Source organism: Chlamydotis macqueenii, chromosome 10 (genome assembly GCF_036417535.1).
Source record: "Chlamydotis macqueenii isolate bChlMac1 chromosome 10, bChlMac1.mat, whole genome shotgun sequence".
Taxonomy (NCBI): Eukaryota; Metazoa; Chordata; class Aves; order Otidiformes; family Otididae; genus Chlamydotis; species Chlamydotis macqueenii.
The window spans coordinates 18,784,245-18,811,008 of record NC_141565.1 but is presented as its reverse complement, the minus strand read 5'-3'; the positions used below and the strand labels follow the sequence as shown (position 1 = coordinate 18,811,008).

Sequence of the window (26,764 nt, the reverse complement as noted above, 5' to 3'; positions counted from 1 at the left end):
CTTCCTCGGCGTGAACTCGCCGCATCCCGGATGCTCTCCTCCGGCAACGCTGCCTGGGGCTGGCAAGGCCGGCCAGAGCGACGGGGCGAACGCCTCCTCTATTTTTAGCCCCGGCACGGAAGAGGGTTGGCTTGGCCCCGGCTGACGTTTTTCTTTCTGTCTGCCACATTTCTGCACTCGCCTTCATCGACTGCAGATGTGGCGCGCAGCCGCCTCCGAGAAGTCATGAACTGTGTCGTCTGCGCCCTTTAACAGCCAACATCTGCTGTGGGCGGCATGGAAACAATTTTGGGGAGAGCCCTGAAGTTTTGGCCCTACAGACGATTACTTTATATTAATTGCATCGAGATAGTTACCGTATGAGTCGGGCTTGAAGCTGCCCACTCCACTCCCTTTTTTTTTTTTTATTATTGTTTTAAAAGCAGTAGTTAAAATTGTTTGACATGGGAATGCTTTTTATTGTTGATCATTTCTGGTTCTGAAAAGTTTATTACGATGGGTGAAAACAACAACCAAAAAAATCCATAAAAAGCTGAGGCTGTAATATGCTTAAAGGCTAGAAAAGTACCAATAGTGTTGATTTAACCAAAGAAAATGTTCCTGGAGGTATTGTAAATTTTATGTGCCAGATGAAAAGCATTAAGTGTGTTATTTTTCACGAAGGAAAAACATTCTGATTTTTAACCATTTTGTAAATTATATTAATGCTGTAATACGGCTTAAAAAGTCTTGGGTCCGTTCCAGGAGCGCTCGTCCCGTGGGCTTTGCCCGTGGGGGCACGGGTCGGGGGCCCTGCCTGGAGCAGGGTTGGGTGCAGGGACTCGGCGGGCAGCAATCTGCCTTTTTGGGCGAAGTGCTCTGTTGTTGCTTTGTTTTTCCTCCTTTTTTTTTCTTTGGAAGCTGCAAGTGAGCATTTTAAATGCAGCAAGAGTAAAACTGAGGGAGAAAATAAGCCGCTTTGGAATGCAGCGGAAAGCTGAGATGCTTCAGTATTTTATCTTTATTTTGCTAATTATTTGTCGTGGAGATCTGAGCTGATTCCCTGAGATTTCTTTTAAGCCTCTTAAGAGTAATTTTTTTTGGCTAACGGTAATTTTCCTCCGCTTGATGTTCCCCAGTTAGAGCGTTGCGGTGCTGCTTGCCAGCACGGCCGGGGAAATAAGCTCAGGGTTCAGAACGTGGAGTGGCATGGGGAAAAAGTGCTGAGGAAACCCGAAGGGCCTGCAGGTGCCGTGGGGATTGCGTGGAGGGTTTATAATGTAGAGGCGAGCCTGTCACCCCATCGCTTGGGCTAGGATGGGAATTTGTCCACCAGTTTCATTTTTGATGGAAAATTAGCTAGCAGTTGTTGAAGACCTTGTAGCAAATTCTTCTACAATAAAGGTAAATCAAGCCAGGCATCGGTTTATACGTGATTTTTTTTCAGTTCCCTATATTAGCGTGAGAACTACAGCTTACCCTACTGAAAACTTAATTAGGCAAACAGAATGCTATGTTAGCAGACACTTACAAACCCAATGTGCTCAGGGCGAGATTCAAATAAGTTAATAAGAGTTATATTGGGTGTTTCTAATGGTACTTTCAATTTTTTAGAATAAATGCAGCCTTTGGTAATAAGCTACCCACACCTTTTTGGGTAATAGTTTAATTGAGAGGCTTGATTGTGTCCACTTAGTCACAGAGGATCCCTTCTGCTCTGCGGTCTGTTAATGCAAGTCTCTTCGTACCCCTTCTATTTGGATGCCTGATGTGAAGCCCCTTTAGGAGAAAGCTGGGATGAGAGAAGGAAGCAGTCTGTTGTGGAGTGTGCTCAGAAGAGCCAGCAGACAGGAGCAGAACAAATCTGCAGAGTCGGTGTGGGTGTTGGGGTGCGTGCGTGTTTGTATGTAATGTATTTAAAATGCCAATAGCTTATGCCTTTTGAAGGCTCCAAATCATAGCTGTCATATTAGCTATACCATTTTCAAAAATAATGGCAGGAACAGGCTGATACTGATTGTTCAAAAAAGCGTTCTGTGATACTTTTTTTGGGCTTCTAACATCCTCACTTAAAACAGATGTTTCCATGCAGTGTTCCTCGAAAATCATTTGCTGAAAGGATTTTGATTCCAAATTGAAGGTATTTTCTTAAGTTTTTTTCCTCCTGGGACACAAAATGACAAGAGGAGAAGGGAGGAAACTTCTTAGTTTCTCTCACTCATTTCAGCAAATAGATTTTTTGATAAAGGACGTTAGTGTAATGCCTGCAAATTTAGTCTGGCCGTCGGAAGTCTGGGACTTTGTTATTCCAGAACTGATGCTGCACCATTTCCTCCACATCTGTGTGCCTCTGTCTACAAAGTGGGAATGGGAAAAAGTTGCCATGTTAAAGAGGCTGCTGGAGGATTTAAATAATGCTTGTGAAGTGCTGAGGTCATCTAATACGGGGCATTTTGGTAATAAAAAGAATCGGTGTCTTCAGCCAGCCTCAGCCGCAACATGACCGCTGCGTTGGTGCGATGTAGGGGGGTCTGTGGTGTTTCTTAACAGTGATTTTGTAGCGTTCTAGCTGAACACGACTGGTTTTGTGCCACCAAGCGGAGTTACCAATGGTTGCAGACTTTAAAACATTTCTTGAACATGGGTAAAGCAGCATTTATTTGTTATGATCTTGATACAGATCATGGCATCTGTTTTAGACTCATCTTTCCTTATGGTGGTCCAGTAAAAGTGTGTATCTGTGTTGGGCATGGCAACCTTTATCTGGCAAAGAGAACAGAGCCTGGTTACCGGATAAGGATAGTCTTGCTGGAAAATAAGTGGTACAGCAGTGTGGAGAAAAAAAAAAAAGCTTAGTTTGTCATCATTTTAGGCCCATCCCTAAACAACAGAAACCTTCAGTGCTAAGAAGTGCTCAGCTCGAGAGGTCCTTTCGAAGAAGAGATGTTTCGGGGGATTCCCTGAGAGAAGATCAGATAAGATAGTGAGTGGAGGATTTAGGCGGAAAAGTGGTTTGGAATTGCAAATCAGTGGTTTGCCTATAAGTGCTTTGGGTTGGCTGTGGTGTCTTCTGATCATATATATATATATATATATTTTTTTTTTTCCTCAAAGATCTCGAGTAATTTTTCACTCGTCTTTAAGCTCTCTCGAAAGGGTCCTGATTTTCAAAGGCTGAGGATGGCCGTTCACTCCAGAGCTCTGTGGGCTGATGTGAAACCATTGCTCGTTCTCTCAAGGCTCCTGATCTCTGCCTCTGATAGAGCTCCTCGCTTTCCAATGCTTTAGCATAATTCTTAGCTTTCTTGAACATTGTAGGAGGTTGAATAAATATGATTTCTGCAGTGTGTATGTATACATAGATATATGTATGTATATATAAAGCAATGAAACTTGGACATGCTGAGTGTTAAGCAGCTCGCCAAAAGCAACAGGAGGAACCAATGTCAGAACAGGACTGAAATTTGTCTGTTGCTCGCTGGTGATCCCACAGCTGGGCAGGATCCAGCTGAGCAAACTGTGATGTGGTGACTGTTCTGTTTCTTCCCACACAATGTACTGACACTGTAAAATGTATATTAAAATATTTAGGGATTTGGACATATTTCATTTAATGACTGAAGGATGGTAGCTTTTAGTGCATCACTCGGATCAAGCCCCCTAGACTCTGGGCAGTTCTTTCCTGATGTGAAACGTACAGCCTTCATCTAGGAGGAAAAATAAAAAAGATGTTCTAAGTTTAATGAATGTACCAACACCTGGCTGCAAAGAGGGGTAAGTGGGTTTTGGGGAGTTTTGTTGGTTTTATCTATTTGTTTAGCTTGGAAGAAGCAGGAGCAGGGTGGTTGGGTGGCCTGGGGACCTGTCCATCCCCCACCACTGATGGCACATGTAGCTGGCACCTCCATGGGCTCCGTGGGGCTGGCTGCCTCGGGGGACACGGCGGGTCACCACAGCAAAGGTGCTTGAAGCTGCATAAATTGCCCTGTTGATGCTGGGGTCTGTGGGAACCTCGTCTGATCATTCTGGCGTGTTGTCATCTTCAGCTTGTCTCCAAGTTGTGGCCCCTTGTCTGGTCTGCTCTGCTTTCGCAGAAGAAATCGTTTGAGCAAAGTTTGCACTATGACTTCTGCCCCAGGTAGGAACAGAGTGGTTTTACAGGCAGCATCAGGTGGTGTGCTTATCCTGCATCCCCAAATCACCTTCAACACCTACGCTGTTCTCTTTCTGGTGGCCTAAACCTACAGCTTCATTTCATCCACGAGGCAGTCAAGCTGTCTCAAAGCACTGGCGCTCTCAAGACTGAAGATACTGTTGGCATAACACAAGTATAATTTCTGTCAGTATAATCAGCAAGGATTACTGGATTGATTTATCTTTTTTTTTTTTTTTTTTTTTTTTTTTTTTTTCTTCCCCCTTCAGATGTTTAAGAAACCCCAAACTTGCATAAGACTACCTAACTTGGGAGAGTTCCCCATTGCTGGAAGCATCTTTCTGAGCTGGCGCTTGGCTTCCCCTGGAAGACATAGGATCTTGCATGCCGTCAGTCTAGATTATGGATACGGTGTTTCCCAAACCATAGGTATAATTACAAGGGAAAGATGGCATTGATCACGCCGTCTTGTCCAGCAAGATGCTTCCACAGTTGTGCTTGGCATGTCGGCTAGGGAGCTTGCTGCGTCCCCCGGGGCAGGCGGAGAGCTGCCAGTGCGTGGGAGCAGAGGGAGGCAAGGAGGATCAAGCATCAGCAGCAAGGAGGATGCTGTGGAAGAGTGATAGTGATCTGGAGCTTGGGAGATGGTTCTCTTGAATCCTCCCTTGATGCTAACTACGCTGCAGTTAAAAGCTGAAGAAGGTTTGGTCTCCTTGGTGATTTGGGTGAGGGTGAAAACGGCTTTAATCTTTTTGGCTAGAGTCTAAAATAAAGGTAGAACCGTCTTAATGCACCTGGCAAAGAGAAACGTGTTTCTTACAGGTGTAGTTTTGTTTTTTGTCCTGTGTTCTCTTGCAAATGAGCATCCCTTTCTTTTTTCTTTTTTTTCTTTTTACACATGCATATGCCTACTTCTGGAAATTTTCTTTTCTACCCAGGCACCTGCGTTTCAAGTCTCTATCATGCAGATTCATTTTTCTCTTTAGACATGTGCCATGCTGACGGGCCTAAGGCTAGAACACGCTTTTTATCTGTGAAGGCTTTCTCTTGCACTTTCACTTGAAGTCAGCGAGACTTTGAGGTGAAGGCGAACGGCTGTGCCGTGCTGTTGAGAGCCAAGACCGGGCTGCTGCTCCGAGTTGAAAGCCAGACTGTTCCGAACTTGTGGCTTGGGTTTGGGAGTACAAAAGGGTTTGCATGTTTGAATGAAAGGAAGAGAGGTGTGGATTTGGAAAAGGCTTGCTTGAAGACAGACTTTTGAGCTTAATTTCTGCCTTTACTTTCATTTATTGAAATGCACAAGATCTCAAGAGAAAGGTTGAATTTTGGGGGTTGTGTCCTCATGTGTTCTGGCATTTTTTTTTTTAACACAGGGCTAATGTTCAAACAGTCATCCTGAACATCATAGAAATCCAGATGAGAAGAGGAAGCTAAAAATCGTAGGTTATGCACGCACCAAGGTTGCATCAAAAGTTGTTTTTGAGAAATGCAGCCTTTTTATTGAATCCTTATGGCATAGGCACTGTGCCTTGCTATCTCCTGGACTGCACCAGGAGCATGTTTCTTAACTCCCACTGTCTTCTGCATTAGCATTGGCTTCTGTGCACCATTTAGATTTTCTTTAAAGCATTACATAAACAACTATCGTGTAAATACAGGCGTTTGTAATGGTGCTTTTGAATTAAGAAGACTCTTGGATTCATGCAAGTAGACACATGCTTCCAGAGAATAACTTTTGGCTTCCCCCTGACACTTTACAGAATAATTTAAAGGAAGAAAAGATTTGCAAACAGTTGTAAAAGAGCCATAAAAAACTGTCAAATACCAGACCTTCAGCTAATTGTAAACTGTTTTGCTCTTGGAAGTCATACAACATTGATCTCATAGGTGCTTCATTAAGAAAGTGCTTCTCTGTAGCACAGGAGCTGCTTGCTCAGGTAGGCATGAGCAAAAATAGTGAGAGATGTTGGGCTTCTGCTATGAACGCCCGGTATAAACTAGGATAGCTCCGGGCAACTGGAGTACCAAAAAGGAAGCAGGCTGAAGAGGAAGAAGCTGTGGAGCTGAAAACTTGTTTTTCTCTCCTCCCAACTGCTTCACCTTAGAGAAGGCACAACTTCTGTAGCCCTTTGTGGCATGGGTGGAGTGTGTTTTGGGAGGATCCACTGGCACAAGAGAATGTGAGTATGGGTGATGAGTGTGGTAGCGCCTGTAGGCTTGTTCTCTGACTCTCTGTCCCTATGGGATATGTTCTCATCTTCAGTTGAGAGAGAGAGATGTGAAAAATATCTTTCCTGGATAGAGAATTGGCTGACATCCCCAGCCAACTGGTTAGTTGCATCTTTTTTTTTTCAATCAAGGAAGACAGGGACTCAGGGGTCGGCTTTTTCTGTTGGAAATTTAAAAAAAAAGTCAATAGTCCATTCGACTGTTGAGTTTAGCTCTGATTCTGCGGTTGGGCGATGTTTTGCTTGAAAACCATGCCTACCTCTTTGAATTGTGTCCTTCCAGTGCTGCAAATTGGGGTGTCTGCTTCAGGGAGATACTAATAGCAACTTGCTGGGTCTCATCTCTAGTGCGTTCACTCTTGGTCTCTCTCCTTTAACCAGTTTCTGATACTGTATCACTAAATCTCTTTAAGAAGGGAAATTCTTGCCTTTGTGTATTGGTCGAGCTGATGAATGGTCGCCTGTTATCTGCTTGGTCCATGACTGAGTCAGGCTGTCACAGAGACAGAGCTGAAGTCAAAGGGACTTTATTTCAGGCATCTCCATCTCCTCTGGGTTAGCTGTGGAATGGATTCTCTTCCCATCTGTTCCTGAACCAGAAACGTCCTGTTTAACAAGAGGAAGATTGGGAATTTTTATCTGGCCCAGCCATTTCCTTCTTGATTTCCCAATTTCCTTTCCCGTGCAGCAGTCCCATGCTGATCCCTCACCCCAGCCGTGGGTATGGGACATGGCCCCTTTTTACGGTGATTCTTCCAGCTGCTAAACAAGTGGAGGGAAACTACAGTGTCATTGCCTGCCCCTGGTGAATTTGGACATCACCCATGTGTGCCCAGTTGCTAGAAGTCCAAGTCCATACTGGCAATTGAACGTCTTGGTTTGCAAGTGTTGATGTGCTACTTGTGAACTGCAGGGAAGGGTAAAATCCTGTGTGTGTCCTTCTAAAAAAGTGTCAGTTTTTCTCTGAAAAACGCCTGTGTGAGTTGGCTGATGGCAGGTCTCTGCTTACAAAGTCTGGCTTGGGAGCACGTGTTAGCACACGGTGCGTTTATGTGAGCGTTCAGGCCAGTTTCGGTGAATGGTCTGTACTGGGTAACGCAGCTTAAGCATGGTTAAGCGTGGTGTTTTCCCCGCCCCAGAAATAACTGCAAGTAAGGGAGGGAGTTCCCAAACCTTAATCAGGGTTGTTTTACTGATTATTGAGTATCTAATCGGTGCTGAATTCCTGTCTGAGAGGCAGAGTGGCAGGGTCTTCCTGCGAGTGGGTTGCTTTGGCTGGTCAGGACTCATCAGAACAGCTTTTGGGAAGACTGGTTAACCTCAGTTTTGTTGCTGAGCAGGTGTGAGCCAGGCTGCAGGCTTTTAGACTTTGGAGTGTGATGGCACCATGGTGGCCTGTTCAGCTGTTAAAGAGGAGCACTGAGAGCAGGATCCAGGAGAGGATGAGGTGGACAGGGGTTGACCCACAGCGCTACCATTAGCGATGCACAGCAAATGGCCAGCAATTAGGGCAGCGATTAGTAATTCAAGAAGAAATTCCTGGACAATACCAACAATACCAAATGAGACAATACCACTTGACAAAACCCCAACCCTGAAAATCATCTTTGTGCCCATATTCATGCCACATACCATCACCCATGCGGTGGTTTGGTGGTCTGATGCACCGCTGTCCTTGCTAGCTTAGGTGTGACTGACTTTTCCACTCTTGTTCACGTTCCTTATCAGAAACATGTCAGACAGTCATTGAACCATCCAGTAGATTTTGGCCTGGCTGACTGTAATAACTCTCAACTTTGTCTTTTATGTATGGTGTGTTTAAATGGTTTTGGAAGCATTAGGAAAGGAAGAAGGGACTACATGCCTGCACCTTCGTCAGTGAAGCCCTGGTGAGCAATTCCGCCATGACGCTGCAGGTGGTAAGACCAGTCATTGGCCTCTACTCGATGTCTCACAATCCTGCCCTTCCCTGACTCGGCTAGTGACAGAAGTGAGTTTTCTTGCAGCTTGCCTGGTCTCCCGGGCACCGGCTGCTGTTGTAACAGGGCACTGGGGTCTGTAACGCATCCTTCCTCACGGGGTAGTAGGAGAATACAAGCTCCTCATCCTAGACCTGGGCGGGCAGAGGTATAGGGAGATGCCCAACTTGGCAGAAAGTCCATGAAAGAGAGGAAGAGTAAGCATAGACCTCTTGGCGAAATCTGCAGCTGGTGGCAGAACTCCAGGAGTGTTTTTTCCCCACAGCCTTAGTTAGTTGGCCTCCAGATGCTGCCACGATATGAAAATTCAGTGCCAATAAAATATGCACAAGACCGTAAGCCTTACCAGGGTGAGGATCTCGAGGGCTCGATGAACTTTGTAACAGCATTACTCGGTTGTAGGGACACAACTGATGCAGCAATTGATTTCTCAGTTCAGGCTTCACCTTCTTTTGAGCAGAGTTCATCCCTGTTTGCTTTTCATAATAGCCTTATTACACCTCGCTGGCACCAGGACAAGGGAGAAGCGAGTGTGCAGCTTTTCATTCCTCGTGTACTTCTGTGAAATAATCAATGGTGGTGAACGCCAGTCCGTCAGGCTTGAATTTTGCATATCTGCTATGTTATCAGCTGGCTATCCTGGTATTAACACTAATGTAGGAGACTCCTATTTTAACTCAGAATTTTCCAACAGCTAGAGAACAAAGGCCCAAAGAGTTTCAATATTAAAGAGAAAAAGCAAACGGGGTGTGTGGGGGGTGGGGGGAGTGTGAAGCAAAGCTATGCTGCAGTAGCGAGAATACGAAAAAATGCATCTTTAAACTTTTTTTTTTTTTTCCTCCTGATCTACTTTCTGTATGACTCACAAGCCAGGCTCTAAAATGGCCTCCAAACATGCATGCATAATTTTGCACATGCAGGCATCTGCATATGCACCGCTCTTAAATATCCCCAAGGCGTTGGCTTTGTGCTGGGGCGAAGTGGGGATGGGGCGTTGGGGTTCATCCCCAGAAGGGCCCTAACTCATGTTAGCATCCCTTCCCTGATGGCCTTTCTCCAGCCATCGGTGTGCACTGGTCAACCGTCAGCGTCCAGGCAGCGTGGTCTTTTCCACAGGTTTATTCCAGGCTAGTTGGCTTGGAGAATATCTCTCTTTTTTTTGCGTTGTGGAGGTTTTTTTTTGTTTTTTTTTTTTTTTTTTGTTGTTGTTCCTCTCCTGGTATGAAAGGAAGACATGGGTTTTCTGAGTACCAGCTATTTTCCAGGAAGTAACTGGATGGGAGAGGCCAAGAGAGAGTCAGACTTTGGAAAAAGTTACGGGTGAAGCTATCAAAATGAAGCCACAACCACCTTTGGATGGCTGGCGTTGCCCTTGAGTCATAGGGCAGTAGGATCTGCCACCCCTGCTCGCAGAATCAACAAATATGTTAAAAATTAAATCCACTTACCTGCTTCTTCTTTTCAGCAATTCCTGACAGGACCCCTTTTAAAGCAAGCATCACGTCTGTGCTTCTCGTAGCTTTTGTAAGATAATTAAGAGCTCCTAAATGAAAAGCCAGCACACGGATGTGCTCGCAGGTGTCAGAGCATCCCCCTCAGGAGGGGATGTACAAGCTGTTTTCAGCTGAAGCAAGGGAGGCCAGTTAGCAGCCAGAGTCATGGGTGGCTCTTTCAACAGCTCATGATAATAAACCCCAATTTTAGGGGTTTGATGTGCAGATGACATCCCCTTTTCTGGAAGTGGCTATGTGTGATACTCAGTGTGTGTTTTGAGTGCTTACTGTTGGTCAGAGGAGGGTGAGCGTACCTGACATAGCAGAAAGATGCTGATTTGATTAAAATCTGGCTCTATTGTCTGGCAGAAACTCTGAATCCCCCCTTTACCCTGTCTGCAAGCAGAAAGAAGTGCAATTTTAATTCAGCATAGATGTTTCCCTTTCATCCCTGAAGCTTTTTTTTTTTTTTTTTTTTTTTCCTGCAGCAGTTTTGGTGAAATTATGTATTGCTTGTGATAATTCATTTTAAAAATTCCTGAGCTGTGTGGCATACTTTCATGAAAATTCATTTAGATAAAATTAGATATTATTGTTTAATGAGGTGGCATTTCAATTTAGACCTTGCATCATGCATATACCAAGAGTTTTTTATGGAATAGTTAGGTTCATTTGAGTAATAAAGGCTGAATCATGGGGGCTTTAATTCTTAATCGCTGTGAGGATTGTTATCTGTGGGATGTGAGCTGTCTTAGTGGTATTCAATCAAGTGTCCACTTAGCCGTGACCAGAAGTAATTGCTCCCAAGTGGGTTGCACAATGACCTGTTAATACTTGCTTTGACCCTCTGACCTTGTCTGCCCCATTGTTTAGGATTTTATAGCAAGCGAGTCTGCATTTCTGTGGGGTCAAGTAGATATCTGAGGTCAAACATTTTCTGATTACTCCATAGTGTACACTGTAAGTCCGCGGAGTTGTTGCGTAGCAATAGTCGCCGCTTCAGAGCAGGATGTGAAGGGTTGGGAAATTGTCTTCCTGAATGCATGTAAACAGTTTAATATTTTACTGAAAGAAGTTCGTCTTGTAAATTAGGTATGAATAATACATTTGTAATTACTACTCATGTCTTTAAACACTTGTGTCTTAATTGGCTTGGGTATTTTTTAATGTATTTGCATTTTGTCAGGGAAGTTAATTTTAACTTGCAGAGATGGCAGGCGAGACGCTTGGACTGGGGATGGCTTCGTCCCGCATCCCGTTAGCGCCTGGGCTTGTGTCAGGGCTTCTGAGTGAGTTCAAGTAGGGATTGCTTCATCCCTGCTTCGGACTGCTGCTGTCGAGTATCTTATGTGCCTCTCACTGCCTTTTAGAATTAATTTGACCTACTTGTTGGTGACTGCGACCCGCGGACAGTTGGGATGTCCTGTATCAATTTACTGGCCGCATTTAATCGTTGCTGAAAGCGTGGTCGTATTGCGCGGTAATTTTACGGGAGGATTTGCCGTGCGGCGCAGCTGAAATGCAGTATTTCCTTAGCAGTGTATCTGGCAAAATAGCACCGTTGTACAAACAAAGCCTTGGTATTGTTTGTAGCACTACTCCCTCTTTTCATGTCGTGTTTACCGAGTTCAGTAGCCAAAACACTTCTGCACACTCTTCAGCCTTGTAGGTCAGCTTTGCTCTAAAATAGTGTCTGTGCCCATCTCGTGGCATTGCATCCTCGCGAAAATATTTTGATCCTTGTTCCCTGAGCGGGGCTGGTGGGATGACACAAAGCAGTTGGATCAGGATGCAGTTTGGGGACAAACACAGCTAGCGTTCCTGTGAGAGAAACAGACTATAGTCAACTGAGTAAGCAAGAAACGAGTGCTGGAGATAAAACTGTATAGCATATGTGGGGGAGAAAAACAAAACAGTGACTCTGTTTCCACTGCCAGAATATTTCAAAACAAACAAACAAGAAAGCAAAGTAAAACACGCCTTGCAATGAAGGGAACCTGGGGATTTTTCTTACTCTATGTGAGGATCTCCTCTCACCGAAACGTCCTCGAGGAGGCTGGAACACCTGTTCTCCAAGACCACGTCGTGGTCTGTGCGGGAGCTCATAAGGCCACATGTGGGTTGGCCACACAGGCCCTCCAGAGCTCCCTACTGATTTGACTCTTCATCCTTTAAAACAGCACAGAATCTGTGGCCTCTTGTGCCAAATCGTCTCTGATTCTCCACTGTAAGGGCTCAGGCCTGGCTGGATTTATGGAGACACCTTCCTTTGCAGTTGTTGGTATTTAATGACTCGGGACAGCCCCGTTGTCCTCCATGGCCTGATGACACGTCAGTGTAGGCCCCGGTGCTGGCATGCGGTCTCATTTTCCCTCTCAAACTGCGATCTGGAGGCTCTCCTGACCTAAACCAGCCCTGGACAACATGGCTGACTTTCTCCAGGCCATCCACCTCTGCCTCTCCAGCGCAGCTTGGCTAGCAGAGAGCATCTCCTCAGATCTCCTCTCTCCGGAAAACAGAAGCGTGGCAAGGTGAGGGGTGAAGCAGCAGAAACACAGAAATTCTTTCCAGGCGCATGTTTTAGGGGTGATGGTAATGAAACAAGTGTCTCGTCGTTATATCTTAACAATTAGTCAGGACTGAGGTGTTTCTCATAAAGATCCCATGACTAACGTTACCCTGGGAAATCCAGAGGGCTTTGTGAACTTAGTTTTGAGGTTTTTGCTGTGTTTGATGAGACGGATACAGTTTTCCCAAGAAAATGGTGTGCTCTTTACTCCCCTTTTTAAAAAAACAAATGTGCAGCTTGAAAACCTGAGTACACAGCATCTCCAACATGATACCCATTGCCTTTTACCAAGCCCGGATGCTCTAGATCCCTTCCTCGGCTGGCGATGTCTCCAGCAGAGCACTGGGAGGAACTTGCTTTTGGTGGAAAAATCTTGTGCCGAGTCCAGAATAAACAGAATATTTCCTAAGTTTCGAAAAGAATGCGAGCGGATGCCACGGAAATGAAAGATCCTGTTTAACACGGATACTGCAACCTTGATCTGGTTTTATTTTTTTTTTTGTTGCTGTTGTTGTTTTAAAATTGAAATGTGGGAAAACATGTAAGATGTTGCAGAGGGTTTTTGGAAAGGCTGCGTTTCTGACAGGCTCGTGTCTGTGCAATGCCTTTGTAGGTGGTGTGTGGTTTGTGTCAATCGACAGTCAGGTGCTAATGGTGATGGAGCTGCGTTCAGCCTCTCGGCCCGACGCCGAGCACATTGATCTTTGCAAACACGTTTACACAAGCTGGGGGAACTGCAGGCTTGTAACCACAGTTTTCTGCCATCTCCAGAGTTTCCTTTTGTAGCTGAGGCGAAGGCAGAATACCATTTCTGCAGCAGCCTCGGATGTTGCCGCGATGAGCCCTTCCTTTGCCTTTGATATCAATTTAGCCATTTCATCTTTTCCCCAGCAGACTAAGCAGCAGCACAGATTGGCCGTTATAATTAATTTTGTGCAGGGAACGAGAGCTGAATGTTCCAGCATCTCCTGGTTTTCACTCTGGTTGAAAGGACACTTCTTGTACCTGCTACTCTTCCAATTACAGTCCTTTCAAGGAAAATACAACACTTTTCGTGGGACTGCATATGGGTTTGATGATGAAGTTTTAGGGGATCAGTGTAGCATCCTCATCAAATGCAGACTGGGGCAGCTGTTGAGAGAAGTGAACAAAAGGATTAACAAAAAAAAAAAGACTGTTGTTGGGACAATTTGTGCCCATGGTCTTTTGAGGTCTTCCTGTTATGACTGGTTGCATCTTGCTGCTTTTCTGAATCCCCCACTAAGAGCGCATCGTAAGAAAGTGAAACTCCTGTGTCAGCCCAGTCACGTCAGTGTGTTATAAGTAGTGCTGTGCACTCTCGGGGCCGAATGCCTTCTCTAGTCAGTTTGGTTTTTGAAAAGAGTTTTTTTTTCAGAAATGCTACCTACCTACTGTGGTCCTAGGACGCCTTGCAGAGCTGCTCCCGCTAAGTACTGAACAGCCCTAAGAGCTGTTAAAACTTTAAAGGAAGAGCAGGGTGCTCAGCAATTCTCAGAAGCGCTCGGCACCTTCCGGGGTAGAGCGATTTAGAAAAGAAAAAAAAAAAGCAAAAAAAAAACACACAACAAAAAACATGAGATGTAGTTATGCAAATTATGACCTTTAAATGCATTTTATATTTGGATTGAAGTTGCTAACGCGTTCTTTCCAAGTTCTGTTTTTCCAGTGCGATTCTGCTTCGGGTGCTTCTCTTTGTATTGGTGGAGCAGAGCAGCGCTGGCCCCGCGGAGGGAGTGCAGGACACAATGACTCGGAAAAGCAGCCGCCACGCTCCGGGATGGGCAGCATGTCGGTTAGCAAGGAGCCTTAATAGGTGGATTTTAATTTCTCTGGGAGGTCTGAGCACGTTAACTAGATGGCAGATTCCTCATTAGCTAGATGGATTAAAATTTGTATCATGGGTGATGCCTATCCTGACTAATACGTGTAAGTAACAGCTCGTTCTGCTGGAGCTATTGGATGTGGCTTGGGTGGAGGAGAGGAATTGGCTTCTGCGGAGGATATTTGCAGAAAGTCACATTTCCACCATATGTTAGCAGGAGTCTCTTTGGATGCAGGTTTTGGATGGAGTCCTCTGTGTTGCTGTAATCTGGTTTGTCCTTTTTCTACCACTAGTTCTGAATCATACCAGCTACTTGGACTCTTCTGCGAGTTTCCTGAAGGACAGTGGGAGCGTTTCTGCTGGCTCAGCTGCCTTTCACCTCTTACTTCATCTTGAGGAGGGAGTAAGGTTTGGGGGACTGAAGGAGAAATTTTGTGTCAGTCAGGAGTGAGGAGGGCTGCAAAAAAAAAACCCTGAAAATTCTGCCAAATTAAAAAAAAAAAAAAAAAGAAAATAAAAGAAAAAGAAAAAAAGAAGGTACCACAAACCTCATCAATCCTGATTTAGGTCTGGCTTGTGACAAATCATTATGTAGGAAAGGAAATATCCCTTTAATTTTTAATAGCTTTGCAGTGAAGTTTTATTAGGCAATAATCTGATTCCTGAGTGGATAAAAGATAAGGGCGAGGGCTGAGAAATTTTTTTTTCTCCTCCTGTGTAGTTGGGAAGGGGAGAGAGGGGTCATGGGAGACGACTGCCTCCTGAAGCTGAAAGCAGCATCCTTCTCTGTGCCACAAGCATACTGACTGCTTCCAAAGGGATATTTACAAGATAAATATGTTCAGGATGTGGGTAGCGAGAGAAGTGTGGGAATAGACGCGAAGGTGCATGGGAGTGGGGATGCGAAGGGGGAGGTGTGAAGAGAGCCAGGAGAGTGTGATGCACATTTTGCAGATAACTTCTCTTTGGGCACATTCTTCCAATGCCTGGCTACGGACGTTCCTGCTCCTACCAGCATGTCCTGGGGCTTTCTGTTTGCCACAAAGCAGTTCTCTTACACGTCTCTGCTAATGTCACCAGTTCCTTCTTTCCAAAATGGTTTATTTTCAGGGAACAGCAGTTGGTAATAAGCCTGGATGGGTCAAGTAGCTTCATTTGTAGTTTGCTGGCGTTTCTTACAGGATTTCCCAGGCATCGAGTGCAATAGACATTTCACTGGCACTTAATAAAGCAGCGTAGGGCACTCCTCGCTAATATAATCCTTATGCCAGCCCGGTTGCTAAACCCACGAGTCCCTCAGGCAGTAGTAGACAACTACACTTGGCGTTGCTGCTTGTTTTACTGTTGTCTCAGATGACTAGGCAGCATTTCTGCGATTTTAAGGCAGCGTGTTATTGCGGTATCTGGGATGAAAATGCCACTTACAGATGTGTAGGTGACAATCTGACTCCCTGTGGCTGTTGAGCATTGGTGACCTGGGGAGGCTGGTGGTTCAGGGCACCTTTAGCACCACACCAAGTACCAGAAATGAGCATCTGGCCCTCTCTTGTCATTTTCTTGTTTGTTTTTTTTTTTTTCGTTTTTTGAACATCTGCTCCCCTGATTGTTTTCTGATTGTGTTTTTTGTTTTGTTTTGTTTTTATTTTTGTTTTTTTTTCCTGTGGCTCTTTTAATCTGTGGTGAATGTGTATTTAATGTAAGTAAGATGTTAGCTTCTGTCTAGTTTTTCAGCAAGCATTCCAGTAATTACTGGAGTACCTTTGAATGCTACAGCTGCTATTTCTAAGTTAAGGAATCACATTTTCCAAGCATTTAAAACTGAATTCGCATGGGTAAAACTTGGCATTCAGACTGCCGGCCCACATATCTTACTTTGTATTGACCCTTTAAGTTAGTGTGTCAGATTTGTGTTTGATTAAAATGGTAAAAATGGCTTCTTGCTGCTTCAGTTGTGTTGTTTTATGAACCTGCTTTAATTAAAAAAAAAATTGCTTTAATTAAAAAAAAATTGTTTTGGGCACTGAAATTATTTCTTTGTAGCTATTACTGTGAGCTGGTGTCTTTTTTTAGTTAATTTTTTTTCCCTTTTTCTATCCTTACCCCTTATTACTGTGAAGCAGTCGCTATTATTTTAATATTACTTGTTGGTACGTCTCTGAGGAGCTTCTCAGAATGTGGTTTGATCCTTCCTCTGCTGATGTCAGGCAATCCCTTTGTGCCAAAGGATGCTGGCTAAGGCCAGGCTTCCCTCCCGCACCCTCAGCGACGTCAACTCGGCTTTTCCAAACGCTGCTGGAGCGCGATGCCCCAGTTCCTATTGGTTTTAGAAAATTAAAAAACAACCACCATGATTTTAAATTTACCTTATCTTTTCATCACAAATAGTAGTGTTATGTCCGCAGGGTTGCGATGACCTGTGGATGGGCTACACTGGTGGCAGTGCTTTGCTTTGCGTTATTTGAGTGTGGGATGGTTCTGAGGATGTCCCAGCACTTCAGCCCCATGGAGTGACTATTTTTCTCTTTCTTTCTCCCTCTCTCCTTTTTTTTTTATTTTCAAACTGTAAAGTCTGGTCTAGAGGAAGCGTAATTTTTGCATTTTCCTGCCCAGAGAGGTGTTTTTTAATTTCCAAAACTGTTTTCTGGTATGTACAAATTGAAAGGTAACAAGGGAAAAAAAAAAAAAAGGAAGAGATCTGAAATTTGACCTCCAAATATACTTATTAGATGTGGTGATAATTACAGAGTTTCTCTCTGGAGGAAATAGGGTACAGTGTGTGGTTTGTTTCTATGGGCAGGTATGCTAAATGTAGGGCAGATGAGTTGAACAATAAAAAGTAAATTGATAGATCTGCTAGAGCTAACTACTTAAGTCAATTACATAATTTAGTAAGACAAATTTTGTGAAAAAGCCTCAGTCTTCCAATAAAAGTCTGAGAATACCGCTGAACTTAATTATCAATATTAACTTATATCATTGTTATCAGCAGTAGTTTTACTCGTATTTTAATATTTGAGCTGCTTCACTCTTCCTTGTGGTAAGTGTCCCTTTAACAGGACGTGCAAAATGATGTTTCACATGTAATTATGCTTTAATTACATATGTTGAGGAGAGAAACATACCCAAACGTTGAGGACAGATGCCAGATTTTGTCGCGAACTCAGATTTTATTTGCGTGTCGTAGGACGCTGATACTCGTGGGCTCTGCAGTATGTGGTACTCCGTGCCCGTCGCTTGTGCTGTGCACGGCGCTTGCCCTGGGATGCGTCTCTGGGTGCGTGAGCGTGGAGGAGCACCCGTTCCTTGCCCAGGGTCACATGCGGTTGGTGCAGGCGATGACTGTCCCATGAGCCGTCTGCAGGGCTGCCGGCAGAAAATGACCCAAAATGCCCTTCCTGCTCCTCTGCCTGGCACCCGTGGGTGCGAGGCAGGGTGGGCTCTCCTGCATAGCTCCATCCTTTCGCCCCGGCACCGGGACCTGTGGGGAGAGCATCCAGGCAGGACTGTGGATTTTGGCTCAGCAGCGTTTCAAGAATCGCTTAAACTCGAGGAATTCATAACTTTGAAATTCAGCAAATTTGCACAACTCCGTGCATCTGTCGCTCCGTCAGCACGCACCGGCTTTCCGCCTTCCTCACCCTGCGCGTCTCAAGTGAAGTATCTTGTGATTAACGACCCAACCCCTTGGCCTGGACTCGCCAGCATCTTATCAGCAGCCCTGCAAAATCCGCTGCCGCGCAGGGAGCGTCGCTGCTGAGGGAACGGCAGCGCTGGGCGAGCTCGGGCCGGGCCGGGGCGGCTGCTCTGTGGTTTGTTGTGTCTGGTTTGGTTCCTACTTTTCAAGTTGCAGTTGCATTTGGTCATTTGAAGCTTATTTTCCTAGTCTGGCCAAGCCGGCAGGATCCCCGTGCGCTGCAGGGGAACATAAAACATCAGCCTTTAAGCTGGAGTGCTCAGCAGATAAGGATTTTAAGACTCTTGCATCATGCGCTGTGTCTTATGGGCTTACTTAGTATACTCCATTTGATTTAATTTAGATATTGAATAAGGAGAAACACTTTAATAGCCAGAAAAAGTACTGTACATCGTAGCTCCTCTGCTTTCCCCGTTGCCTTAAAGACAAGATGGCTGGGAGGGCTGGCTTAGGCTGGGATTACGTTTGTTTAATTGCAGGACGTAACAGGGTGTTTCCAAACGGCTTAAAAATGATGTTAGGCTTTACCTGTACGATGAAGTGTTTCAAAAAGCCAACAAGAATTCATTAGGCTTTTGTTTTATTTCTTCTTTTCCACGACTAAATGTAAAGAATAACTTTTCAACCTTTGCAAAAATTAGGAAATGTGCCATTTATCGTGCCAAAATTTTTGTTTGGTTTGCTGCTTGTCTGTATTGGCGGGGTTGAGGATGGCCGGGGAGCGGGAGGTGCTGTTTGGATGGCGTTCCCGGGAGATAAGGAAAACCTTGGGAATGCGTTTGCTTGGCGTGGGCCGGCAGTGATGCCGGCCTGGGGGGTCGGCCTCGGTCCCCGTGCTGTTGTCACCGCTTCGCAGGAGGCTGCGACAAGCGGCCGCTATCTCTGCACAATGTAGTTTAGAAGGATAAGAAATAGCAGATTTGGCTGCAGCAGTGAATGGGGAGCTGGCGGGAGAAGGGAAATATTTGCAAGTCGTAAAGGCAGCGGGTTCAGAAGTTTTGAGGTGGGATTGGGATTGTTTGCAGAGATCCCTTGGCTGGCCAAGGTGCACGCGTTGGATTTTGTTGCTGTAACAGGCTTGTGCACCTTTTACTAAACACCACAAAAAGTGCGTTTGGGTTATAATAATGTTGCATTTATTTATTATTTATATAGCTACATTTCTTATTTTATATGTTACGTATTTATTTATTATATAAGATATATTTGCATTTATTTATTATTTATAGATAACATTTCACTTGAGAATACTGCACCACCCTGCAGTAATCAGGGTTGGGTATTCTCTCGCAGTCGGTAAGAGCCCGGAGGATCTTCAGAGTGGGTGAAGATCACCCCAGACGTAGGTTTAAAAAAAGAAAGAGAGGAAAAAGAAAAAAAAAAAAAAAAAGAAAGAAAGGCAGGCCTCCCAAAAGCTGTGGTGGAACCCGGTATTAGCAAATGCTTCTAGGAAGTTTGACTGAGCGCCATATGGCAATGTGGGGAGTATTATCCATCGCTCCAAAAGTTGGTCTCTGAATCAGCCTATTGACTTCAACAGCACTTAATCATGTGTTTTAGTTCTTTTTTGAAAAGGCTTGCATTCCTGAATCATGTCCTCCGATTTTAACCACTAGACGGTACTTTGTTTTGTGGTAGCAGACAAGTCCAGTCATATTTCTGTGACTAAGTTTGCAAGTTTTGACTGCATCACTGGTGAAGTATGCTGATGAATATTCCCCCTCTTATCAAAATCCAAACGTTTGCCGCTGTTCTTGAAACCAAGTGTCTTGGTGGGATGCTGCGGGATACTGTGTGATTTTCTATGTTCATCTGCAGAGCGTTGTGGATGCTGTGATGGAAATAAATGGAGGTGAAACCAGGGATCTGAAAATACTGCCCTGAATTCTGCTTTCAAAAGCCCTGAGTGTTGATGGTGATTGAAGCCACATTTAAAACAAGAACCAGTTGCATGGGTCCAAATTTGGTTTGTACTTGGATGCTGAAGTACATCCTAGGAGCTTCACATGTGGCTCTGCTGTGTCAGGGATGGTTTGGACTCTGTGGTTGGTGGAAAAAATGAAAAATGTGGGTTTGTGCATCTTTTTGGAGATGTACTTGTTCGTGTCCGTTGCACCCACAAGTCCTCCCTGCCCTGGTGTTACCGCCCGGGTGGAGTTGCCAGGTACCAACCGTGGGTTGCGAGGGGCTGGGCGCAGGTGCCGAAGGGTCCCAGTGGGCTCTGTTCACAGCTGCCACAGCATCGGGAATGCAGGGGACGTGCATTTCCCTCCCTGCTGAGGGAGTTCCCAGGGATTTCTGCTCCAATCTGTCCCTTATTAAAAAGAAACTCCAGGCAAACTCCTGTGCCGCTCGCTACCTGATTTGGCACGCGTAGGGGAAAAATCCTGTCCCACCCCGTTCCTGGGCAGGGGTGCATGGGCTTTGCTTTCATCCTGAAGAATCATTATATTTCAGCAGAATTTTTTGTCTCACCTTTCCGTGTTTTCACAGCTAAAGCAGTTTTTACGTCCCAACTTTCAACATCTGGAATTCGGTTTCGGTTTATTAAAAAAAAAAAAAAATTCAAAATCCACAGTCTGGATGAAACACCAATGTCTTTGTATTTGCCTACAATTTTTAGCTTTAATTTTGTATCCTTGGCGAATGCCAGAAGTCCCGAGTAGTTGCATGTTCAGTAGCTGCCATTTTCTGCTGCATCTTAGTCTTAACCTTTTAAAATTATTATTATTTTCACTGTTAGACACTTTTCTAATTGGGGATAATACCGAAATGGTTAATCAAATTAAGCATGAGAGCAAAGTGGCCGATGCACAAAGCTGCTGTCTTCTGCAGTGATGTTGTCTCCCTGTAGCTGAAGTTGCTTAATGGGCCTCTTAGGCTCTATTTTTTTTTTTTTTTTTTTTTTTTTAATAAGGTACTGTGTAGATCCCATTGACTTCAATTGCTGATTGGGATGCCTGGCAGCCGGGAAATTAAGCCTCTTCTTTGTGACTGAGCTGAAGGCCAGATTTTCAAGGATTTTCGAATGCTTAGCTGCCATAATTGGTGTTAAGTTTTTGGTTTAGATTTTTTATTTTCTTTTAAAAAAATTTAAATTCTCTTTTGGACATCGAAATAAGAGTGAGAGATTATGATACTTGTAGCGACTGGTGTTACTGGGATATGACGAACTTTTTTGGAAGAACCTAATAAGCTAGTTACTTCACTGTCCAAATAAGAGCTTTGTTCTCCCGGATTTCTGCTTTGGACGCAGACGCTGAGTATTTCTGCAAATGCTGATCTGGGAGGAGAAACTTCCTTGCTTCTGCCTCATTTTTCTGTGTTTTCTGTAGCGATTGTGGGGGCGAGGGGGGGGGAGGCAAAACGAGTAAATTAGACAACTGTTGGGAAAAAAAGGGGGACATGCGGAATCAAGTGTTCTACTTGCGTAATCTGTTTAACACCAGCGAGCCATGGAGCCTTGCGGGACACGGGAATAAAAGGAACATCTGTGCAGGCCACATGGCACGCTCCCGAGGAGCTCTCCATCCCTCCGCTCGATTTGCAAATAAAAGCTTCAACCAACATCAAAAAGTTGAGGTGGATCCCAGCTGAAAGGGGAGAACAAATGTTACCTCGGTGCAGCGGAGTTCCCCTTGCAAGCAGCCTTCGCGGGCTTTTTAAGGATGTGTTGGGCATGTGTTTCTAATGGCAATTTATTGAAAAGAAAGAAAAAAGAAAATAAAAAAGTAAAAGGTTATTTAATCTGTATTAAAAGATTCTAGGAAGTTGGTGAGCATCTCAAGCTACAAACAAATACAAGTATATGAGGTAGAAATAAGAATAGGGATGATAGGAGGTTTTGGGGGGAGGATGTTTGGTTTTTTGGGGGGGTTTGGGTTTTTTTTCCTTTCTTTTTCTTCCCCCCCCTCCATCCCCCCCAATTCACCTGAATTTGCACATCCTGAGATCGCAAGGCTTTCCAGACTGATCTTACTCCTCCTATTTTGCTGGTGGTGGTTGGTAAACAGCTCCATCCTTCATCAGCTGCCCCGGCCCCGCTCCACTCGGACGCTCACTTCACAGAGAAGGCAGCAGTGTGTTTTATTTCCACTTGCAACCTGTTAGAGTGCAGTAATTCTTGCAGGGACGCATCTAGTTTGGGGCTTTGCATTTTCTAGACAGGCTGTATTGTTTTTAACAGTGTCGCATATCAGCAGGCTGGGTAGTCTGTATCAAGAAGGCACATATAGTTTTTAATATGTAAATAGGAAAGGATGGTGGTTTCGTCTTTATTCCAATGTACCCAGGGTGGCAATAACACTTTTTAAATCCCCGTGAAACAGATTGTATATGGCAAAATTAATGTCTCAACTCTCCAAGTATTTTCTCTAAAATATTTGAGTTTTTGCATTTATTATGGCGCTTGTTTAAAACAGTGAACAATATCAGCCACACATTCAAAGCTTAATTGGTGGAACACAGATTTATTCTAATTTAAAACAGTCAGTTAAAAACAGTTTTGTATATATGTATACATGGGCACAACTTTTCATACAGTTGTCTGTTTTGGAGCGGTCTCTTAGGCGCTGATGTACAAGTTGAACCTGTTTTGTGCAACATGGCTTTGAGAAATCGTTAGTTAAAACTGCGTTCTGTAGTTTTCTTGCAGGCAGTCGACAGCCTAATGTGAACGGTGTGGGAGGTGACTGAAGTGCTGCCTCTGGTCAGGCTTTGAAATGTCTTGTGCCAAGTTCGGTCCCAAGGTGTGTGTGTGTGTGGGTATCTGCGGGTGTATGTGTTGTGTATGTTGGTGAAAGCTGCTTTAATGAAAATCTGGCCAAGTAACAAAATAATGTGTCCGTCAGTGATTGCCACTGCAGGATGGCGATGGAGGAGCAGCTGCAGAATGGCAGCGGTGTGCTCATCCGTGCCACCCACCCCTTCACGGACATGGGTATCTGGAGATGCTTTGGGTCCTTTTCCTCTTTTTCAGTCACATCTGTCGTTATTTCCTCAGCCACTTTCTGTTTTGTCCCACTCCTTGCCATCATTTCCTAAGGACTTTTCCTATGCCACCCATTTTCTCCGTGAAACTGGGCTCTGTTTGATCACATCACATAGCAGTGGGATGTTTTGCAGCTCGCTGTGATGGCTTAGTGGGGGTTTGCTGCACCGATGAGGATTGGGCGCAGGTACGCTGTGCCAGATCCCCGTAGCAATCCACCCCAATCCAGTGGAACATGAGGTCACGTATCTGCTGCCAGTCAGGCTTGTCCTGCTCGTTGCAGAAAGCTCGCTCGTACCCAGGCGGCCCTGGGTGTGGGGTGGCATTTCCAGCTGGTGCCACCCAGGCACTGCTGGATGTGATGCACTGTGCTGTTCCTTAGGCCACAGCATAAACCCTTTACAACTCTTTAATTGCACCAAGTGCTGCAGCCACTTTTGCTTTTCGGTGTATGAAACAATGCTCTTGGTTGCTTCAGAAGTCCTGGGAGCAGCTGGACCCCGCGGTGGAGATGTGCAAAGAGGGCTGGAAGCATTAGGGAGAGGTGAGGGTGGTAGGGCTGATCTCACGCTGGTGAGATGAAGTCCATAGTGGTCCACCAGATCATCTGAGCTGTGCGCCTCTGCCTCTGAGATTTAAATAGTGAAATATTAAAACTTGTCTTTCAAATCTGTTCAATATTACGAAGATTAATTTTTGTCGGGAGCAGATTAATAGGTTTCCTATTCTGATTAATACAGTGGTAATAAAAACGTTGTGATTGCTGGAATTAATGAAGCCCAGATTCCTGCTTCAAGGTTTGATCGACTTTGTATTTCAGTTATGCTAAAGCTGCTGCATCTCAGTGCCCCTCATTGAGCTGGAGCCTTCGGAGAATGTGTATGGGAGCAAGGCAGCACAGAAGGTCTGTGTTGGTTGGAGGTCTGTATTGGAGGTGGCATCAAAGAATCTGTTGGGGGGGGGAAGTTTTGTCAGAGTGATAGGAGTTATGCTTATGTTGCAGAGTTATTAGAGTTTCTCTGTCTTTAACCCAGCAGGCTATTTTTGTGAAAGTTGTAGAAGAGGAGTGTCCAACTCAGATGTGTGGGCGCATCGTTAAAAGCTTCAATTTGTCAATGCCAGATCGAACTCAAGTGCGTGGGTAGATCATTAAAGGCTTTGGTTTATCAGAACTGATCTATTATCTGTTCCTCTCCCTCCTCCACCCTTCCCCTCAGCGCTACTTGTGGTTTCCCCAGGCTCTCCGGTGCTGAGGTCCATGGCAGTGCCTGCGCTGCCTCCGGGCCACGCTGGGCTCCCTCCTGGCACGGCGCAGCCTGGAGCTGGTGGAGTGCTGCGGAGCCAGTTGGCTGTTGGAGACAGCTGATCAAATGGTTTTGGAGGCCTCCAGTGGTGCAAGCTCCAGACGTAATGCCGTGAGAATTTGTGTCTTTGGGAGCTCTCTGCTCCCATTAATCCCAAGGGATTCAAAAGATGCTGTTGAGGCTGGGTACAGAAAGTACATGGTGATCACGTTAGCTCTGTTCCCTTGGGCAGCCTGTCTGAATTGGTTTTGTGGAGTATTTTGGTGAGGTCAATTTTTGATGGTGTAAGAAGCATTCTTTTTTTCTAGGTGCATTGTCAGAGTTTAGGCCAGGCTGGGGTGGGATGTCTTTACCTACTCCCAACACTGTTTCTTGTCCCTTGTGGAGAAGTTCTCCCAGCTTTCAAATCAGCTTGCTGTCACAAAGATGCCAAGATATTCCTTATGCTTGAGGAGGGATGTGAAGGAGAAGTGAGGACTGTGCTTCTGTACACCACAGCCCTTGTCTTCTGCAGGCCAAATATTTTAATTAGGCAAGTCATTTTGCCCCAAAAGTCTCAAAATAACATGAAATCTTTTGAGCAAGCATTAGCCAAAACAAGCCTCAATCCCTCATCTTCTAGACGGGGCTGATGATACTTTCCTGCTCTACAGACGTGTCATGGATAAAGATTACAAAGCAGTTGAATGGTGTGGTGCAGGAGGCCAGCTGGAGAAATCTTGGCCCAGCATGTGTAGATACAGCTTTCTGCTCGGCGTCGGACCCATCTGCATATCTGTCATCAAGTGCACCAATAAAGTGTGCTTCGGATGCGTTTTTCTGACGCTGCTCGGTTGCTTCTCTCAAGTGCTATGCTCCTCATGAATAAAATACAACTGATGCAAGATGCAGGTCATTTTTGGTTTGCAGGTATTTCAGAGTCTCTGAGAAAGAAGTCACGTTTAGCGTAAATGCTGTTTAAAAACCCTTTTTTTGGATCTATTTTTATTGTCTAGCACGGTTTTATAATAGGGTCACCTAATCCCTATATTTAGATTTCTGAACCGTTGTGATCTTCCTTGAGCCGTTGTGTTGCATTTCAGCAAAGAACGGGAGAAAGCCCCAGGGCCAGAGAAGTACCTGGGTTTTGTCTTACGAAATTTCATGCGGTTGTTGCTAAGACTCAAGCTTCCAGATGTTCCTCAGGGACATCTGAGTTGGCTGCCAAAATAATTAACTCCATGAGGTTCATTTGGAGATGGCAGTTCTTGCCAAAGCGCCGGTAGATGTGGAAAGGCTGGGAACTGCCACTGCCTTGGGAATGCTGTGGAGGGAGAGGATGGGGAATGAAGAGGTCTGAAGCACCACACGTGATTTTTGCTTTCATATTTTTTCCTACCCCAGTTCCTCAGGACGTTTTCATCTGTTGCAAAGTTGGTTTTCCCCTCAGGGGTTTATTGCTGCAGGTCCCCGTTGCATAGCGGGCCAGGGAGCGGAGGCTCTCCCGGATGTCGGTGCATTCATTGGGGCAGTGAGTGCCCATCCCCAGTTTGGGCAGGCACCGGAGCTGCTCTTAAAATCCCTCGTGGCTTTGTGGGTGCGATGCAGAACAGCCTCAGGAACATCTCTGTTTTTATTTCTGAACATGAGTTTTCACTCGGTGTGGATACTTTGTCAGTGAAGAAATTATACATCTTGTTTTAAAATACCCCTATTAGTAAAATGGATGTTTCATTTGTATAGCAAGCAACTTCCTCTGAGCTAAGCTTAAGCTCAATCTGTGTTACTAATAGCTGGGGAAAAATCACACTAATTGGTATTTCTTAACTGATGTTTGCAAATTTTGCCTTTTCACCCTGAACATCAAATAGTTTTTATATGTTTTTCCTTATCTCAGAGGAAAGATTACTGCTAACAAGAGGTTCTACGTTTTGTTAAAGTTTTTTCAGGATGCAGTGAGTGAAGGCAGAGAGTAAATCTTTCAGAAATTCAGACACTGCTGTATTTTGATAATGCAAAGTAGGTTAAAGTATCTGGATTTTGTGCACAGTGCCACGTTTTCAAGCAGAATATGAATTTGGATGGTGACACATTTTGGTATTTAGAAGGAACATAAGCTTGCCCGCCCGGAGGAGCATGTTGCAAATGTGAAATAAGTGTGTCTTTAAAAACCGTTCTTAATATTGTAAGTTTCAGTTTTATTTAAAGGCAAATAAAGCCTGCTGTGTGCTAGAGTGATGCTTCATACATAGAAATACTCCTGTGATGCTCCCCCCCACCTCCAGCGTTTATAACCGCCTTGTAGTTTCAAAGGAAAGCGGTAGGCTTTGATACAATTCTAACCGAGTGAAGTTTTAAAACATGTTTTTGTCTTTCAGTCTCCTGAGAACATTTTTTCTGAGTGACTCCGGCTTCCAGACACGTTTGCCATGATAAGGGTTTCGATCCTTTCCCGTATTTGCCCTGAGTCATGAATGGATATGTGTGATGCCTGCAAGTAAAACTGGTGAGTCGTCAAACCTGAGTTTGCAGTAACTCTCACTTATTCTCTCT

General features: G+C 44.8%; 1 protein-coding gene across 11 annotated transcripts in view; it reads left to right on the top strand.

The window, feature by feature from the left end:
* FOXP1 (forkhead box P1) overlaps window positions 1–26,764 on the top strand; it is a 382,770-nt gene that overhangs the window by 19,805 nt on the left and 336,201 nt on the right. For 6 of the 11 annotated variants that reach the window (XM_086755817.1, XM_086755816.1, XM_086755801.1 and 3 more), the window contains 2 exons: window positions 4,402–4,521; window positions 26,590–26,717. The exons of 1 other annotated variant lie outside the window; for it this stretch is intronic. The gene's annotated coding sequence lies outside the window, so the exon portion shown is untranslated. The remainder of the gene's footprint in view (window positions 1–4,401; window positions 4,522–26,589; window positions 26,718–26,764) is intronic. 4 more of the 11 variants (XM_086755804.1, XM_086755805.1, XM_086755807.1 and 1 more) reach the window with 1 other exon arrangement.